This window comes from Hypanus sabinus, chromosome 16, assembly GCF_030144855.1.
Source record: "Hypanus sabinus isolate sHypSab1 chromosome 16, sHypSab1.hap1, whole genome shotgun sequence".
NCBI lineage: Eukaryota > Metazoa > Chordata > Chondrichthyes > Myliobatiformes > Dasyatidae > Hypanus > Hypanus sabinus.
Window position 1 is genome coordinate 89,143,832 of NC_082721.1, and position 19,533 is coordinate 89,163,364.

Sequence of the window (19,533 nt, forward strand, 5' to 3'; positions counted from 1 at the left end):
GGATTTGATTCAATGTGTAATTTTAAACAGAGTATTCCCCAATTCCCAATCTGTATTGCTGTCCTCAAACCACACCTCCACATAGCAGCTGCCTCAGCTGTACTTGTAATTACTGAGAAGTATTATGTAATGTGTGTGGTCATTTTCGAACATGCAGTTCTTCCACTGCCGATTGGCTGAGACTCGCCCACTATAGTGCTCAGATTTATTCAGAGTGGGATTTCAAAAATGTCAGTGGGTGTGCAGGGGTATCCCAGGGGGTTTAGGAAAGTTGATTTATTTAATTCTCTGCGTCAGGATCTGATGACTCACCAGGAAATATTCCAGTTTGCAAGAATTTACACTCCGTACTTTATTAGGTAGATGAATAGAATCTCTGATGGTCTTCCGATGCTGTAGCCCATCCACTTCAAGAGTCAACATGTTGTACATTCAGAGATGCTCTTCTGCAGGCCACTGTTGTAACGCATGGTCATTTGAGTTACTGTTGCCTTCCTGTCCGCTTGAACCAGTCTGGCCATTCTCTGACCCCTCTCATTAAGAGGCATTTTTGCCCATCGAACTGCTGCTCACTAGATTTTGTTTTTGTTTTTCGCTCCATGCTTTGTAAACTCTACAGATAATTGTGGATGAAATCCCAGGAGATCAGCAGTTTCTGAGATACTTGAACCACTCCATCTAGCACCAACAATCATTCCACAGCCAAAGTCACTTAAATCACATTTGTTTCTCACATTCTGATGTTTGATCTGAACAATAACTAAACCTCTTGATCATGTCTGCATGATTTTCAGCACTGAGTTGCCATCACATGATTGGCTGATTGGATATTTGGATTGATCAGCCTGGATGGCATCCAAAGCAAAGTTTTTGCATGGTATCTTAGTACACGTGGCAATAATAAGCCAATTACCAAATCCCTGAATAGAAGTGCTGGTTAGATATGTGAATTGGGACAGATGTTTTTATTGGTTGGAGCAAAGGATGTCAGGGCAGGGTCATGTTGGAAATACGTAAAACACTTCTTAGACTCAGATGCAATATCATGTGCCCCATGATATATGATATATGTCATGACTTATATCACCAAGAATAATAAAAAAGAGAGCTGCAGCCAAAAGAAATCACCAGAGGGTGGCAGGGGTTTGAAATGAACTGCCTCAGATGGAAATGTGAGATATATTGAGATGAACACTTGGAAAAACCAAGGCTTTGTGGAGCAAGTGCTTATGACTCGGATTACTGTAGACAGATACTCATGGGTTGGCATGGGCATTGTGAGCCAATTTCTGTACTGTAAAACCCCAAGACATCTGGACACCACATGAGAGGAAGCACTATAGAGAGTGTGTAGTGGAGCTTTCTGAAGTTATTGCCAGCACGGGGAAATCATGATTCAGAGACATAATGTCTCAGGTGGGGTTGGGTTCTTTGGAACAAAGGATACTGAGTCGTGGTTTTATTGAGGTTGACGGAACTTTTCGAAGCTTTACCATGGGAAATAAGAACAAGCAATTCACTTGAACAATAGCTCAGTAAAAGGCGGGGAAAAATAGTGGAGAGTGAGGAAAATTCATTTCATTACAGCATGGTTGGGCATGTGCTGTATTATTAAAATACAGAAGGTAAACTGACAATATACTTTATCAAACAGAAAAGACTAATTAGCTATCAAGCTACAACATCCTTGCAGCTACTAGAAAAGGAAGGAGAACAAACAGAAACATTTAAAAAAATGCTCAAAATCTTAATCCATTTATCACTCATGTCTATCTGGCCATAGTGTCCTGAAGATTTAATTGCTATGGACAATAGGGAAATTCTGTATGATTTCTGTAGATCCATGAGGATCTGTGAAACACAAACAATGTAATAGTATAAACAAATTGTGGAGTTGACAAAATGCTGTGATTCCGAAAGGGGTAGTTGGCTAATATCCTATACACTCAGTAGACACATAAGGACTTCCTGTACTTAATAAAGTGGCCTCTGAGAATATGTTCATGGTCTTCTGCTGCTATAGCCCATCTACTTAAAGTTTTGAAGTACTGTGTATTTAGAGATGCTCTTCTGCACATCACTGTAATAACACATGGTCATTTGAGTTACTGTTGCCTTCCTGTCAGTTTGCACCAGTCTGGCCAGTCTCCTCTGATCTCTCTTATAACAAAGCACTTTTGCACACAGAACTGCTGTTCACAGGATTTGTTTTTTGCTTTTCACATAATTCTCTGTAAACTCTGGAGATTGCCATGCATGAAAATCCAAGGAAATCAACAGTTTCTGAGATACTCAAGCCACCCATTCTGACACCAACAATCATTCCACTGTCAAAGTCACTAAGATCACATTTTGTCATCATTCTGACATTTGGTTTAAACAACAGTTAAACTCCTTGACCATGCCCTCATGCTTTTATGCCTTGAGCTACCGTCACATGATTGGCTGATTAAATATTTGCATTATTGAGCAGATGTACAGGTGTACCTAATAAAGTGGGCACTGCGTGTATAGGAAGAAACACGTGAGAGATGTAGTTTGTGGAAACCAATGGCATGAAGATGTTTAAAAGCAAGGATAAAAGTTTTTAAACAAACTTTATCTTAACTGAGTTATGTCAGCAAGTCTTAGAGGGTGTGTTATGTATTAAAGGACCAAGGAGTGATATTAAAATAAATTTTTAGAAGGTCCCTCTGGACTCTTCCACTTTCTGTCTTCTCACCTCTCCTATCAACTTTGAAGTACCAAAACTTTGAGGTGACCAAATTTACCAGCACAAATTCTACCTCTCCAAATGCTGCATCCTTCTGAACACATCTTTATAACAAAAAGCAAACATTTATACAAACTTCAAAGTCCCAGTGTATTTACATTTTGCTTTCGCATTTTATTTGGGACAACAAATCACTGACATTCCCAAATTCAGATTTCAATCCAGGGGAATACCTGACACCCAGCAAGACAAACACAAGCTGGCGGTTAGCCATCACATTGAACAGCTGTCAGAGACTGCAGACTTGGAAATGAAATAGTGCAATTTTAGCTGATATTTTAGATAGTTTCAGAGCATGAAATTGAGATTAGAGCATTATCAAGAGAAGCCCCGGAAATGCCGACAGAAGCTCCTAAGGGAGAGGAAGGATCTTGATACAAGATGTATGAAGTTGTGTGGTGAAAGCAAAGGTTTGATCAAACTCCAGCCCAGGATAGAGGACGCTGGCAAGCTGCTGTCAGCAGCCAATGTCTCAGTACATCAATAGGTTTAAGTAGAATTATCAAGAGGGAAGCTGAAATATCATTAAAAAATAAAAGCACCACTTTAAAATCTGTCACTCATTTATCTGAGAGAGTATTACATCATAGATACAAAATATTGCTTCTTAAGGGGCCAGGAGTTTGATCAGCCTTAATCACATTGGTAAAACATCAATTATGCCTAATGTAAGCAAAGAGAAACATTTCCAGGAATAATTTACCTGAAACTTCAGTCAGTTTACAGACTGAACTTAATTTTGCTGAGGAAGTGTTCAAAATAAAGCAGAATTTTGAGAGAACTCAGTTAGTCAGGGAGCACCTATGAAAATGAATAAACAGTCAGTATTTCAGGCCAAGACCCTTCTTCAGGACAGCCATTTCAGTCCCGAAGAAGGGTCTCAGCCAGAAACAGCAACTGTTTGTTCACTTCCGTGGATGTTATCTGACCTGTAGTTTGTATGTGTTACTCTCTATTTCCAGCATCTGTAGAATCTCTTGAGTTTAGAATTTTGAGAGATAGGGTTTGCTTTGTTCACTTTGGTCACCTCAAACTGTCTCGGAGCATCATAATTGGTGGAGGAGGTAAGGAGGCAGAATGTGAAAGTGTTCAGGGGGCCTTGCAATAAATTGTTTTTTAATATCACTCCTTTGTCTTGTTGCTCCTTCTCTGTAGTCACCCCTTAATAATCTTAACCTCTTAATAATCCCTATTTAATCACTCCTCTATTGGTAAATGTCCATTCAGGTACCAAGGACCTAAACTACAAATATCCTGCCTCTCATCCTTATTATCCCCTAGAAGTCTCTCCTTTTCTTGTGGCTGTACACAGTTCACTGTATGATCTCTCTATGAACATTTATGGTATTGGCAGGAAGCCCATTAGCCCATATTAATAGTGTTACATATAGTAACTATGTTGGCATGAGGACAAAGTATTTTAAATGGTCTCCCAAAATGGTGAGTGGCCAGCACACCAGGGTTTTCCTAGAGTCTTTAGGAAGTAAGTATTAATCTTGAGATAACCATGGCAGGAAATAAGTGAATGATAAATGAACAGGAATTGCAGAAAAAAAAACATCTCATTGCTCACAATATTGGTCAAATCAATTTGCAAACAGAAATCAATATTATCTTGTAGTTTAACAGAGCTTTGATCTTGTGGGCAATATGTCTACTTTTAATTGACAAGGATGTGAATTAAGTTTCTACCCTTCCCTGTTTATTATGACAGACTTATGTCCCAGCTTATGAACACCTGATTTATGTATAGCCCATAGATAAAGGCAAACATTTGTAAGATGGGTGAGATGGATTTGACAGCTGCAGCAAGGCTGTAGACATCTTCTACCAAGTGGAACTGGAGAAGGTTCAAAGGAGCTTCATGAAAATAATTCCAGGATTGAAAAGTTTGTCATATGAAGAATGTTTGATGGCTCTGGGCCTGAGTTCACTAGAATTTAGAAGAATGAGTGGTGACCTCATTGAAATCTATCAAATGGTGAAAGGCCTTGATAGAGTAGATGTAGAGAGGATGTTTCCTATCATGAGAGAGTCTAAGACCAGAGGACACTGCCTCAGAATAGAGGGGCGTCCTTTTAGAATGGAGACGAGGAGGAATTTCTTCAGCCAGAGAGTGGTGAATCTGTGGAATTCTTTGCCACAGGCAGCTGTGGAGGCCAAGTCTGTGTGTATATTTAAGGCAGAGGTTGATAGATTCTTGATTGGTCAGGGCATGAAGGGAAACGGGAGAAGGCAGGAGATTGGGGCCGAGAGGAAAATTTGATCAGCCATTAAGAAATGCTGAAACAGACTTGAAGACTTGCAATGGGTGGGCTCTGGGTATTTAAAAACAAAAAAAAATCTGCAGATGCTGAAAATCTAGAGTAACACATACAAAATGCTGGAGGAACTCAACAGGTCGGGCAGCATCTATGGAGAGGGATAAAGAGTTGTCATATTGGGCTGAGACCCTTCATCAGGATTCCTCTCCATATATGTTTAAAGAGAAAGTCAGGGTCAGTCCTCTCATCAGCTTTGCTAAACCATCAAGTGCTGATTTGCACCATCTTGTTTCATTTCAGAGTAGGTACTGGGGATGAGTTGTTTGTCTGAATAGGTCACTGGAAAAATGTACTCGGAAGATGGAATCCAGGGAAAAGGGAGTTTCTCAGAATTAAAATTCATGCCATGCTCTTCAATCACATTCAGAATGCTGATGTCATCATTGTTGGCTGCTACCCAGATGAATAGCGAAATCTTGCAGCGCACAATGTTGGTCAAACCAAATTACAAATAGGAATCTGCCACCTAATAAAAAAAATGCTTCAATTAATATTGCTGCCTGATTGAACATCTTTACAAACTGTAGCATTGTATTTTGACCAATATTTGCGTTATAGTTTAACAGAGCTTAGATCATATGGGTAATATGTCTACCTATAATTGATAAGGATGTGAGTTCAGTTTCTGAAAGGTCTTAACTCAAACTGCCGCTGAAATCCCTGTGTCATCTGAAGGGAGTACTGTGCTGTTGGAGATTCTGTCTTTTAGATAGATATTAAGCTTCTAGACATTAGAGGTAGCATGGTAGCATAGTGGTTAGCATAACACTACTGCAATACCAGTGACCCGGGTTCAATTTCCACCGCTGTCTGTAAGAAGTTTGTACGTTCTCCTGTGACTGCGTGGTTTGCAGGTTTCCTTTCATATCTTAAAGACATACTGGTTAGTAGGTTAATTGATCAGTTGGGTATAATTGGGCAGTGCAGGCTCAGTGGGCTGAAGGATCTGTTACCATGTTATGGCTCTGATCTATTGTTCCAGGTACAGATATTAATTGCTAATCTTCAAGGGATTACGATGAAGTTCTCACTGGGCTCTTGACAAATAATATTCTATTTTGCCTGAATCTTGGGAGTTTCCCAAGCTCAAATTGAGCACAGCCTCCCAACTGTGAACATCTTTGGAAAACATTCAAAACAGCGAATGCTCAGCAGGTTAGTTTCCCTCTGTGGAGAGAGAAGCAGTTTGCTTTTTAGGGCCAGGACCCTTTGTCAGAATGGGCAGAGAGAAATCAAAAAAAGGTAGTTTTCAGTAGGGGAAAGATGAGTCAGAAAAGGCGAATATCTTTGATTAGTGTAACTAATGGAATATTGTAGCATTTAGAATTAGGTTGTGTTTCTTTGTGATGTGTGAACAGAAGCATGGACATAGGACATACAGTAGAGATTGTACCAACAGAATAATCTGCCCTTCTACTCAAGGTCAGAGTGTCTACATGATAGATATGATAAATACACCCAGTATTTTTTTCAGAGTTGGAAATCAAGAACAAGAGGTCCCAGGTTTAATGTGAGAAGGGAGAGATTTTGTAGGATCTTGAGAGACAGTATTTTTATGCAGAAGGTGGTATCTATGTGGAACGAGTGATCAAACAAAGTGATTAAGGCAAATTCAATAACAAATTTTTAAAAGACAGTTGGAGTGTTATGTAGATTGGAAACATTATGGGCCAGAGGATGGCAAATGGAATTAGTTTGCATGGGCTTCTTCACCAGTATGGACCAACTGAGTTAAAAGCTCTTTTTCCATGCTATGTAACTCCATCCTGATGGTATGGTGGCATGGTGGTGTTGCAGTTAGTGCACCACCAGTGATCATCAATTAGGGTTCAAAACCCCTCACTGCCTGTATGGAGTTTGCATGTTCTCTCCCATGACTGCATAGGTTTCCTCAGGATGCTTCAGTTTCCTCCCAAATTCTGAAGATGTACAGTTAGAGTTAGTGAATTGAGATCAGGCTACAATGGTACTAGAAACGTAATGACCCCAGAGTAATCCTCGGACAGTGTTGTCATTGGAGCAAAACAATGCATTACATTGTGTAAACAGGAGGAAATCTGCAGATGCTGGAAATTCAAACAACACACACAAAATGCTGGTGGAACACAGCAGGCCAGGCAGCATCTATAAGGAGAAGCACTGTTGACGTTTTGGGCTGAGACCCTTCATCAGAACTAACAGCTATCAAATCCCTTGAAGATTAGCAATTAACATCTTTACATGGAACAATAGATAAAGCATTTTCTAATTTTTTTTCTTCAGAGCCATAACATGGCAATAGATCCTTCAGGCCCAATGAGCCTGCACTGCCCAATTATACCCACCTGATTTCATTGTGTGTTTTGATGTTTAAATGAACATGTATCAAATAAAGATGATCATATCTTTTTAATTTAATTTAATTAATTTAACTCTATGAAAGAGGAAAAAAATCTAAGCCAAAATCACAGATAGATGAGTGTGAGAATTGTCAGATGCGTAGAGCCAGAAAGAAAGAGCAGATTGTCCAAAGATGGAGAATTTGACTTTGCAGAAGGCTGTAATATTCCCAGTGGAAGATGAGATGTAGTTCCTCAAGCTTGTCTTAGGTGTTACAGCAGTGTGGAGCTCTACTCTTGGGTGGGAAAAAATCTTTGCCTTTAAAGACAGACAGAGAATATGGCTGACACAATGTAAAATTATTGCTGTAGGTTTTGGTTGGAGCTCAACTCCTTGTGTTGAGATTATCCATCTGATGAAGGTTTGTTATCTGTCTTATTGGTTTCATAATTAAAGTTGTAGCAACTTCAAAACCCCATTTAAAACATTGAAGGCACACTGGATTACCTTCTAGGATATTTTTGCTCTCTTTTTGCAATACTTAATTAATTTAATTTTTATTTCGCATTGTCCCCTATTTTTTACGTGTTGTACTGTAGAGCTGCTCCCAAATAAATTTCATGACATGTAGTATGTCAGCGATATTAAACCTGATTCTGAGTCTTCCTTCCCACGTTTCCATGGTGATCCAGTGTGGTGAAACTCAAACATTTAGGGAGAGAACGTTAATGGGCAGCAGTTAATCAAACTCAGACATAACAGATGATTTTCTCCAAGATTTGAATGTGCTTTATTTGATGAAGATCAGACTTAATTGAGATTTTGGCTGCATTGTATGTTATGTTCAGGAAATTTGGTTGAATCTAACCACAGCAGAGTCATTTGACATTATCTCTGATAGTGAGGTACACTCATATACAAAATATAACTTGATCCTACCCAAGGCAAAACTAACTTAACCAGTAGGAATATTTCATTTTTATAATTGCCCCTAACTGTGTTTGTGTTGCTCGAGTTGAGTTCTAGTTTATGTAATTTAACTCTAGCTCAACATTCTATTTGATTAGACTGGAATTGCTGTTATTTGTGTTTTTTATATTATTGTAAGAAGCAGGTGCCATCACCAAAAATTGGTTCCTGAAAACTTGCACTTTATTTTATTTGTACACAAGGGGAACAGTATGGCCCCTGTCACCCACACCGCTCTGAATTCTGAACAGAGAAATGCCATTTTTATACAGAGTTGACTAGCAGTTACGGACCATTTGGAAATCTGAATGTTTGAATTCCTTACCTACAAGATCAGTCGCCATTCATGACAGGTGTTAAAAGTCAGTAGAAACTACAAGCTAACAACTGTGAGTAATTTTGTGCCCCTTATCTAAGAAAGGATTTGCTGACATTGGACGGAGTCCAGAGGCAGTTCGCAAGAATGATTCCAGGAATGAATGGGTAAAGGTATGAAGAGTGTTAAATGGCTCTTGTCCTGTACTCACTGGAGATTAGAAAAGTGAATGGGGATCTCATTAAAATCTATTGAAAATTGAAAGGCCTAGATTGAGTAGATCTGGAGAGGATATTTCCTGTAGTGGGAGAGTCTAGGACCAGAGGGCACAACCTCAGAATAGAAGGACATCCCTTTAGAATAGAGATGAGGAGATATTTCTTCAGCCCAAGGGTGGTGAATCTGTAGAATTCATTGCCAGAGATTGCTGTGGAGGACTAATCATTGGGTATATTTAAAGGGGAGCTTGATACATTCTTGATTAGTAAAGGTGTCAAAGGTTACAGAAAATGGTAGGAGAATAGAGTTAAGAGGGATAATAAATCAGCCGTGATTGAACGGCAAAGTACGTGTGATCGGCCAAGTAGCCTAATTCTGTTCCTATGTTTTTTTGTGGTCGAACTGGAAGCTTTTGCAGAGAAACAGACTAAGTCAAACAGCAAAGGGATGTAAGATAGATAGGGCAGGAATTTGGTTGATGGAACACTAATTGGGAAAATGTGAAGTCATTTACTCTGGGACTGAAGAATGAAAAAGTGTATTATTTATGTAGAGAGATGATGAAAAGTTGCATTGTTAGGGGATCTGGAAGTCCTAGCTGATGAAACATAAAGAGGAAGCAAGCCAGTACATTAGGTAACTAGGAAAGCTCATGGAGTGTAAAAGTAAGGAGTTATTAATGCAAGTTTACATGGTGTAGGGGGATCCACACTTTGAATATTTTACACAGCTTTGGTCTCCATATTAACTGAAGGATATTCATACATTGGAAATAGTGCAGAGGAGATTCGCTGGAATGGGTTCTTTGAATGAAGAGGTCAGTAATAATTAGGTCAGTCCTTTATTAATTTAAAAGAATGAGTGAAGTCCTTCTTGAAACTAATAAAGTTCTGAGAGGGCATGGCAGAATGGTGGCTGAGAGAATGTTTCCGCATTTGTGTTTCTAGGACCAAGAGGCAAAATTTCAGAACAACAGGCATAGGGTTAGCAAGATGAAGAATCTCCACCCAGAGAGTTGTGACACCTGAAAAGTTGTGGAGGAGTTGTCATTAAAGCCAAAGACCAGTAGACCTTTGAACTGAAAGGAAGTGTAGAGTTACGGAATCAACCTTGTTGAAGCCAAGATTAGATTAACCATGAATGTTGAAGCAGTCTTGAGAGACTACTCCTGTTCCTGGCAGTATAGCAGCTCCATTCCACGATGGAATTTACCCCATTGTAGTATGGAAACACTAATGCCTAGGAACAAAATGTTAATAGATGGTACTAATGTAAGCAGACTAGCCATTCTTCTGATATGCCAGTGCTTGGAGTGACTTTGGCTCATCAGACTTGGGTGGGGTAAGCAATCTGGTAAGTTTCTCTTTTCGTTCTTAATTATTGATTCCTCATTTCTTAGGGTATAGTAGTGTAATGAGAATGGCTGCAGGCAGTGTCTTGTACAGTGTGTGGGATGTTGGAAATCTGGGAGACCTTCCTTCTCCAGATGAACGCACCTGCACCAGGTCCACCAAGTTCCATTTCCTCTGAGAACCTATTAAGGAACTGAAGCTGCAGCCCGATGACCTTTGCCTTATATGGGAGAATGAGGAGGTGATAGATAGGAGCTATAGGGAGATAGCCAACCCTAGGTTTGCAGAACAGAGTGACTGTCAGGAGAAGGAAGAGGAATGCACAGACAGTGCAGAGTAACCCTGTGGCTGTTCTCCTCAATAATAAGTATGCCACTTTAGATAATGTTAAGGGGGATGATGTACCAGGAGCGAACCACAGTAACTGAGTTTCTGGCACTGAGTCTAGTGCTGCAGCTCAGATGAGAAGAAAGGTGAAGATGACTGCAGTGTCGGTAGGAGAGTCCATAGCCAGAGGAACAGAGATGAGATTCTGTGGGTGTGATAGAGATACCTAGATGGAATGTTGCATCCCACATGCCAGAGTCAGGGATATATCTAATTGGGTCCACGGCATTCTCAAGGAAGAGAGTGAGCAGCCAGAAAACTTTGTACATATTGGCACCAATGACATGGGTAGAAAAGGTGAGGTGGTCTTGAAGAGAGATTTTAAGGAGCTAGGTAGAAAACTGAAAAGCAGGACTTCCAGGGTGGTAATCTCTGGACAGCTGCCCATGCCAAGTGCCAATGAGGGTAAGAATAAGATGATTTGAGAGGTGCATGTGTGGCTGAAGAACTGGTGCAGAGTGCAGGGGTTCAGATTTATGGATCATTAGGATCTCTTTGGGGCAAGGTACACCTGTACAAAAGGGACAGGTTGCACCTGAACCCGAGGGAGACCAAAATCCTTGTGGGTAGGTTTGCTAGAGTTGTTCAGGAGGGTTTAAACTAATTTGGCAAGGGGATGGGAACCAGAGTTTATTCAAATTCCAAAATTTGAAGTGCAAAGGGACTTGGGAGTCCTTGTGCTGGATTCTGTGCAAGTTAATTTGCAGGTTGAGTTGGGGGTGAGGAAAGCAAATGCAATGTTAGCATTCATTTCAAGAGGACTCCAATATTAAAAGCAAGGATGTAATGTTTATGCATTTTAAGGCACTGGTGAGGCTTCAATTGAAGTATTGTGAGCAGGTTTAGGCTCTTCATCTAACAAAGGGTGTGCTGAAAGTGGAGGAGGTTCAAAGGAGCTTCATGGAAATGATTCCAGGATTAAATGACTTGTCATATGAAGAGCGTTTGATGTTTCTAGGCCTGTACTCACTGCAGTTCGGTAGAATGAGGGGTGACCAAATTGAAACCTATCAGATGTTGAAAGGCCACACTAGTGCAGATATGGAGAGGATGTTTCCTATCGTGGAAGTGATGCACCATCAATAACTCACTCTGAGACGTAAAGGCGAGATATCGTTTTTTATTGACTGGAAGAAGGAACAAGCAGTGGTTGACCACCATACTACATCCCAGAGACTGAGAGGCCGGGCTCAGGCCTCAATCACCTGTGGGGTCTGTGGGAGGAGCCACAGGAGCAGTCAGCAGGAGGCTTGTCCAGACAGGTATATGTAGTTCACCACAGTAAGTGTCTGGCACCAGTGGACACAGCCTCAGAATAGAGGGGCATCCTTTTAGAACGGAGATGAGGAGGAATTTTGATGGTCAGAGAATGGTGCATCTGTGAAATTCATTGCCACTGTTGCCATGGAGACCAAGTCCTTATGTATATTTAAGACAGTGGATGACAGATTCTTGATTGGTGAGGGCATGAAGGAATATGGGGAGAAGGCAGGAGATTGGGACTGAGAGGAAAATGGATCAGCCATGAGGAAATGAGCATTGGTTGTGGTAGGAGGCAGTGAGTATGAATAAAAGAATCCTTTTCTGGTTGGCTGCCAGTGACTAGTGGTGTTCCACAGGGGTCGGTGTAACGGGGAAAAAATTCAAAAATCTAAGATGCAAATGCAAAGGGACTTGGGAGTCCTGGCAGACCACAGTACGTGCGTTTGCAACACTGTGTGTCAGACAGTGGTCAGCAGCACTGGGGCTCCACAGGGGACTGTCCTGTCTCCCTTTCTCTTCACCGTCTACACCTCGGACTTCAGCTACAACACAGAGTCTTGCCATCTTCAGAAGTTTTTTGATGATTCTGCCATAGTGGGATGCATCAGCAAGGGAGATGAGGCGGAGTACAGGGCTACGGTAGGAAACTTTGTCACATGGTGTGAGCAGAATCATCTGCAGCTTAATGTGAAAAAGACTAAGGAGCTGGTGGTGAACCTGAGGAGGGCTAAGCACCAGTGACCCCTGTTTCCATCCAAGGGGTCAGTGTGGACATGGTGGAGGTTTACAAATATCTGGGGATACAAATGGACAATAAACTGGACTGGTCAAAGAACACTGAGGCTGTCTACAAGAAGGGTCAGAGCCATCTCTATTTCCTGAGGAGTCTGAGGTCCTTTAACATCTGCCGGATGATGCTGAGGATGTTCTACGAGTCTGTGGTGGCCAGTGCTATCATGTTTGCTGTTGTGTGCTGGGGCAGCAGGCTGAGGGTAGCAGACACCAACAGAATCAACAAACTTAATCGTAAAGCTATTGATTTTGTAGGGGTGGAACTGGACTTTCTGACGGTGGTGTCTGAAAAGAGGATGCAGTAAAGAAGCTGCATGCCATCTTGGACAATGTCTCCCATCCATTCCATAATGTACTGGTTAGACACAGGAGTACATTCAGCCAGAGACTCATTCCACCAAGATGTAATACTGAGCGTCATAGGAAGTCATTGCTACCTGTGGCCATCAAACTTCACAACTCCTCCATCGGAGTGTCAGATACCCTGTGCCAATAGGCTGGTCCTGGACTTATTTCCTCTTGGCATGATTAACTTATTATTTAATTATTTATGGTTTTATATTGCTATATTTCTTCACTATTCTTGGTTGGTGCGACTGTAATGAAACCCAATTTCCCTCAGGATCAATAAAGTATGTATGTCTGTCTGTCTGTCTGAGTCCTTGTGCAGAACAACCTAAAGGTTAACTTGCAAGTTGAGTCAGTGTTGAGGAAGGTAAATGCAATGTTAGCATTCATTTCAAGAGATCTAGAATACAAAAGCAAGGATGTGAAGCTGAGGATTTATAAGGCACTGGTGAGGTACTTATAAAAGGGACAGGTAGCACTTGAATCCAAGGGAGACCAATATTCTTGCGGGCAGATTTACTAGACAGTCGGGAGTGATTTAAACTAACATGGCAGGGGGATGGGAACCAAGATAATAGAGATGAGGATGAGCCAGCAGGTTTACAATTAGATAATGGGTGTTACAAGAATGTAAGGAAGGACAAGTCAATGATTTGGTATAAATGCAGATAGTGCAAAGAGTTAAATTGTAACACATAGGCAAAATTCAAAAGGGCGAAGAATGCAGGACTGAAGGTGCTATATTTAAATGCGCATAACATTCAGAAGAGGTGGATGAACTCATGGCACAATTAGAAATTGGGCAGTATGACATGGTGGGTATCACTGAATCATGGCTGAAAGAAGGCCATAGTTGGAAGCTTAACCTTTGTATGGATAGGATAGGCGGTGCAGTGGCTCTGTTGGAAAATGATGGAATTACATCTTTAAAAAGAGGTGCTATAGGTCAGAGAATGTTGAATCATTGTGGGTGGATTTAAGAAATTGCAAGGGTAAAAAAACATTGTGGGAATCATATATAGGCCTCCAAATAGAAGCTAAGATGTAGGGTTAAGATTGCAAAGGATGCTGGAAAAGGCATGTAATAAGGTTAATGTCACATTTGTAATGGAGGACTTTATATGCAAGGGGATTGGGAAAATCAGGTTGGTGTTGGATTGCGAGAGAGAGAATTTGTTGAATGCCTACAAGATGGCTTTTTAGAGCAGCTTGTGCTTAAGCCTACTCAGGGAAAACCTGTCTTAGATTGGGTGCTGTGTAATCACCCAGATCTTATCAGGGAGATTAATGTAAAGGAACCCTTAGGAGAAAGTGATCATAATATGATTGAATTCATGCTGCAATTTGAGATGGGGAAGCATAAGTCACATGTATCAGTATCACAATGGAATAAAGGGAATTACAGAAGCATGAGAGAGGAGTTTGCCCAGGTGGATTGGAGGAGGTCACTGATGGGGATGACGGCAGAGCAGAGATGGCTGAAGTTTCTGGGAATAGTTCTCAAGGTGCAGGATAGATATGTCCCACAGAGGAAGAAGTTCTCAAATAGTCCAGGCAACCATGGTTGACAAAGGAAATTAAGGACTGCACAAAAGCCAAGGAAAGGGCATATAAGGTAGCAAAAGTGAGTGGAAAATTGGATGATTGGGCAAATAATAAGGTGCATTTATGACGCAAGTCAAAAAGTTAACAGTATAAATCTACCGGATCTTCATATATGATGAGACCTAGGAAGTGGCAGAGAGTTCAGTAGTCTTACAGCCTGGGGAAGAAGCTGTTTCTCATCTCAACAGTCTTTGTCCTAATGTTATGGTACCTCCTGCCTGATGGTAGGAGATCAAAAAGATTGTTGGATGGGTGGGAGGAATCATTCAGAATGCTGAGGGCCATGTGTATGCTGTGCTTCGGATAACTATCATGGATAGATGGAAGCGAGACCCTGATGATACTCTCAGCAGTCCTCGCATTCATTTGTGGGTCTCGCAGTCAGATGCCCTTCAATTCCCATACCAGACAATGATGCAACTAGTCAGGACACAATCAATGGCACTCCTGTAAAATTAATTAGAATGGCAGAGGGAAGCCTCACTCAACTCAGTCTCCTCAGGAAGTAGAGACACTGCTCTGCTTTCTTGGCTACAGAGGTGGTGTTGAGGGACCAGGTGAGATGATCCATTATGTACACTCCCAGAAATTTGATGGTCCTAACTCTACACAGAGAAATCATTTAGATGCAGAGGAGTGGTCAGCCTGGACCTTTCTAAAGCCCACAATCAACTTTTTTGACTTTTGCATGTTGAGATTCACACACTCTGTGTACCAGCCCATCATTGTTGTTGATGAGGCCAACCGCTGTTGTGTCATCAGCAAACATGGTGACTTGATTTGAAGATCTAGCAGCACAGTCATGCATCAACAGCAGGATGAGCTCACAACCCTGGGGGCAGAGAAGGGCTGCACTCTAAATTCCTACTGATCAATTTTTATTAAAAATTTAAAGATGAGCTTTTATTTGTCACATGTACATCAAAATGTACAGTGAAATGCATCACTTTGTGTCAACAATCTACACAGTCTGAGGATTGTGCTGGGGGCAGCCCATAGGCATCACCACACTTCTGGCACTAACGTACATGCCCACGATCTGTACGTCTTTGGAATGCGGGAGGAGACCAGCGGACTGAATGCACTTCCACTATGGAAACTACGACTGAATGCTGAGTGTCTGCATCTGGTATAAACAGTTGATGGATGTATTGTTCAAAGACACCATATCAGTTGCACTGGTACTTTGTACATTGAGTAAATGACTATAGGACTCCACAAATGTATTTTGACTGGACAACACTATGAATTTATAAACTAAGCAACATGATGAATGTAAAGAAAGCTGGGCACTGTCTTGTATATCTAGCATGTACCTCTATGAATAAAACTTATTTGTGATATAATAAAAATAACAGAAAATATTGTGATGGTCAGTGGGATTTTGCTGTGTATAAAGCAGCTGTGGTTTTCCTTTATTACAATAGAGAACACACTTCAAACGATACTTCACTGGATTTCATTAGATTTTGGGCTCACATTGCAGGTGAGTATAGGGGACAGAGACTGAAGATTGAAGCCCCAAAGGTCATTGCAAAGTCTGGAAGTCAGAACCCAATGGCTTCTAGACACTGGAGACTGGAGACTTGGAGGCCTGTCCTGTTATTGGACTGTCCATGTGAGTAGGTGGATAAGTGCAGGAGAAAAAGGCCTTGTTTTGCTGTTGTATTCAGTGTCATGGCGATGTTGTGATGGCACCAGAATATGTGGCAATAATTGTGCTGCCTCAAGCATATCCTTAGATTGTTATCGCAGTTCACTTTCAGTGATAAATAAACCCGATTCTGAATCGGAATAACAGTAAGGATCATGTTCCAGAAAGGCCAGTTCAAACCTCACCAGAAAATTTGTACCTGCAGTATCACAGCACACCTCCCCAGCTGTACGCTGTGTACAATGGGTAAAATAAGACTACATTTGTTGCTCAGATGTCTTGAATGGGACTTGAACCCATGACCTTATGAACATCAATCACCTGACTGCCTGCTTAAGACAATCTGCCAGGGCCACATTTGAATTTAATTAAACAATCAGCCATTACTTGTATAGAAAACAGTATTATTCACAAGGTTCCCTGAGTGAAATCAGACAGAGCGTGTGTCACTAGTGCTGGTTTGAAAATCAATAGCTGCAGATTCTGATGAAGACATACGTTTGTCCCATAATTATAAACTTCCCAAGAGTTCAACTGAGTTGAAAACCACCAAGCCAGTTGGGATGACTAGTGCATTCCACTTGAATAAGTTTTAAGTGTTTGGGTTTACTGTGTTTCTGTCTGCTTGAGAATAAATTAATCAGACTTCTCTGCCACACCCAATCAAATCTGGAAGATGAGTGGAAGTCACATATAATCAAAGTTTAGAAACCAGATTCATAATGCATAGGTCCTGGGTATAAAGCTAATAAACCAGATTGGTTCATCTTCAGAAGAGACAGCTTCTTTCTATTGAGCATTACTCATAGAAAGGATGAATGATCGGGAACAAAGTGTAAAAGTCAAGGGTTCAAATGCACCTCATTCTTAGACTGAGAGTAGGAATCATAATCAACAGTATTAGTCAATGAATATTTAGTGTGGTTGGACCAAGTTTGTTCCCAGGGAGGTTGTGAATAGGCGAAGATTAGTTACTGTCGTAGGTGGGTGTGATTAAACATCTGCATCCCTGCCAATAATATTTGTTCTAAATCTTTGCATTCTGTGATGAGACCAGAGGGAAGAAATGTATATCTCATTGCACTGCTGAATGCAATAGTGTTGTTTGTTCATGTATTATTCTTCCACTGAAACTGGGTTTCTATTACTTCAAATGAACAACATCCAGCTGCATCTGTGTCATTCATTTAGCATGAGAACTGAGAGTGATTTTTAGTCTAAAGCATTAAGGAGAGGGATTCAAGATTATGGAAAGAAGGGTAAACTAAAATCTAATTCAATGCTGGATCTGACTGAAGGGGATTAATAGCCACTTCCTAATCTTAGTGTAAACATTTAAACTGGACCTCTATATGGTCGCTCTATTCAGAGAGATTACTTAGAATAACACACACACACAAAGCGTTGCACAACTCAGCAAATCAGGCTACACCTATGGAAGAGAATAAAAAGTTGACATTTCAGGCCAAGACCCTTCTATAGAGGCTGCCTGACTTGCAGAGTTCCTCCAGCATTTTGTGTATGTTGCTCAAAATTTCCAACATCTGCAGAATCTTTTGTGTTTATGATTATTCAGAGTAATGGCTTGATCAACCAAGGCCAGAACAATGGCTCAGCTGGTAAAGTCATTACCTCACAGCACCAGAGATCCATGCTCTAGCAGTTTGAATTCAGGACCAATTTTTCAAAAGTATGAGGGGTGATTGATAAGTTTGTGGCCTAAGGTAGAAGGAGTCAATTTCAGAAAACCTGGCACATTTATTTTTCAACATAGTCTCCTCCTACATTTACACATTTACTCCAGCGGTCGTGGAGCATACGGATCTTGGACCTCCAGGAAGTGTCCACAGCAGGGGTGATTGATAAGTTTTTGGCCTAAGGTAGAAGGAGATGTTATTAACTTCAAACTTTCTGCATAATCACTCAAAGAGTTGTCCTGCATGTACATGTAATGAGAGCTGTATAACCATCTCCTTCTACCGTGGACGTGCTAGGTTTTCTAAAATTGACTCCTATATTAGGCCATGAACTTATCAATCACCCCTTGTATGTATTTGAATTCTTTTCTGATAGCTGGGGAACTTAATTTAAGGTCTTTCAATAAAATCTGGAATTAAAGCAAAGTTAGTATTGACAATGTTAATCATGAAATGACAGGATTGTTGTAAAAGTGATCTGGTCTTCTTGTCTCATTAGGGAAAGAAATCTACCAATCTTAAACAATCTGGCCTACATTTGACTGCAGACCCTTCAGTACCATTGATTCGTAACTGTTGTCTCTGTTCTGATATAGCACTGAAAGCACTATTCTTAGCTCTGAGACATCCTGTATTTGGCAATCACATCCTGTCATAGAGTCATAGAGAAGCACAACACAGAAAAAGACCCTTCTGCCTATCTAGTCCAAGCCAAAACCATTTAAACTGCCTACTCCCATCAACCTGCACAGGGAACATAGCCCTCCATATCTCTACTATCCATGTACCTATCCCAGCTTCTCTTAAACTTTGAAATCAAGCTTGCATGGATCATTTGTGCTGGCGGTTCATTCAGCACTCACAACCCTCTGAGTGAAGAAGTTTCCACTCATGTTCCACTTCAACTTCTCAACTTTCACCCTTAAGCATGACTTCCAGTTGTAGTCTCAATATCAAGTCAAGTCAATGGAAAAAGCTTTCTTGCATATACCCCTCGTAATTTTGTATATACTAATCAAATCTCCTCTCAATCTTCTACATTCTAAGGAAGACAGTCCTACCTATTCAATCTTTGCTTACATCTCAGGTCCTCCAGAGCCAGCAGCATCCTTGTAAATTTTTTCTGCACTGTTAAATCTTTCCTATAGGTAGGTGGCCAAAACTACACCCAAACTAGGCCTCACCAATGTCTTATACAACTTCAACATAACATTCCATCAGCTGTATTCAGCACATTGATTTATGAAGGCCTATGTGCCAAAAGTGAATGGCAGTGCTGGCTAGAAGGGCCGAATGGCCTACTCCTGCACCTATTGTCTATTATCTATAAAAGCATTCTTTATGACTCAATCTACCTGTGACACAACTTTCAATGAATTATGGACCTGTATTCCTAGATCCCTTTCTTCAATCACATGCCTCAGTGCCCTACCATTCACTGTGTAAGACCTACCCTGTGACATGTTGAATTGTCGGGTGAATGATTAGTTTTTGGTGTTGTTATGAATGTACCAC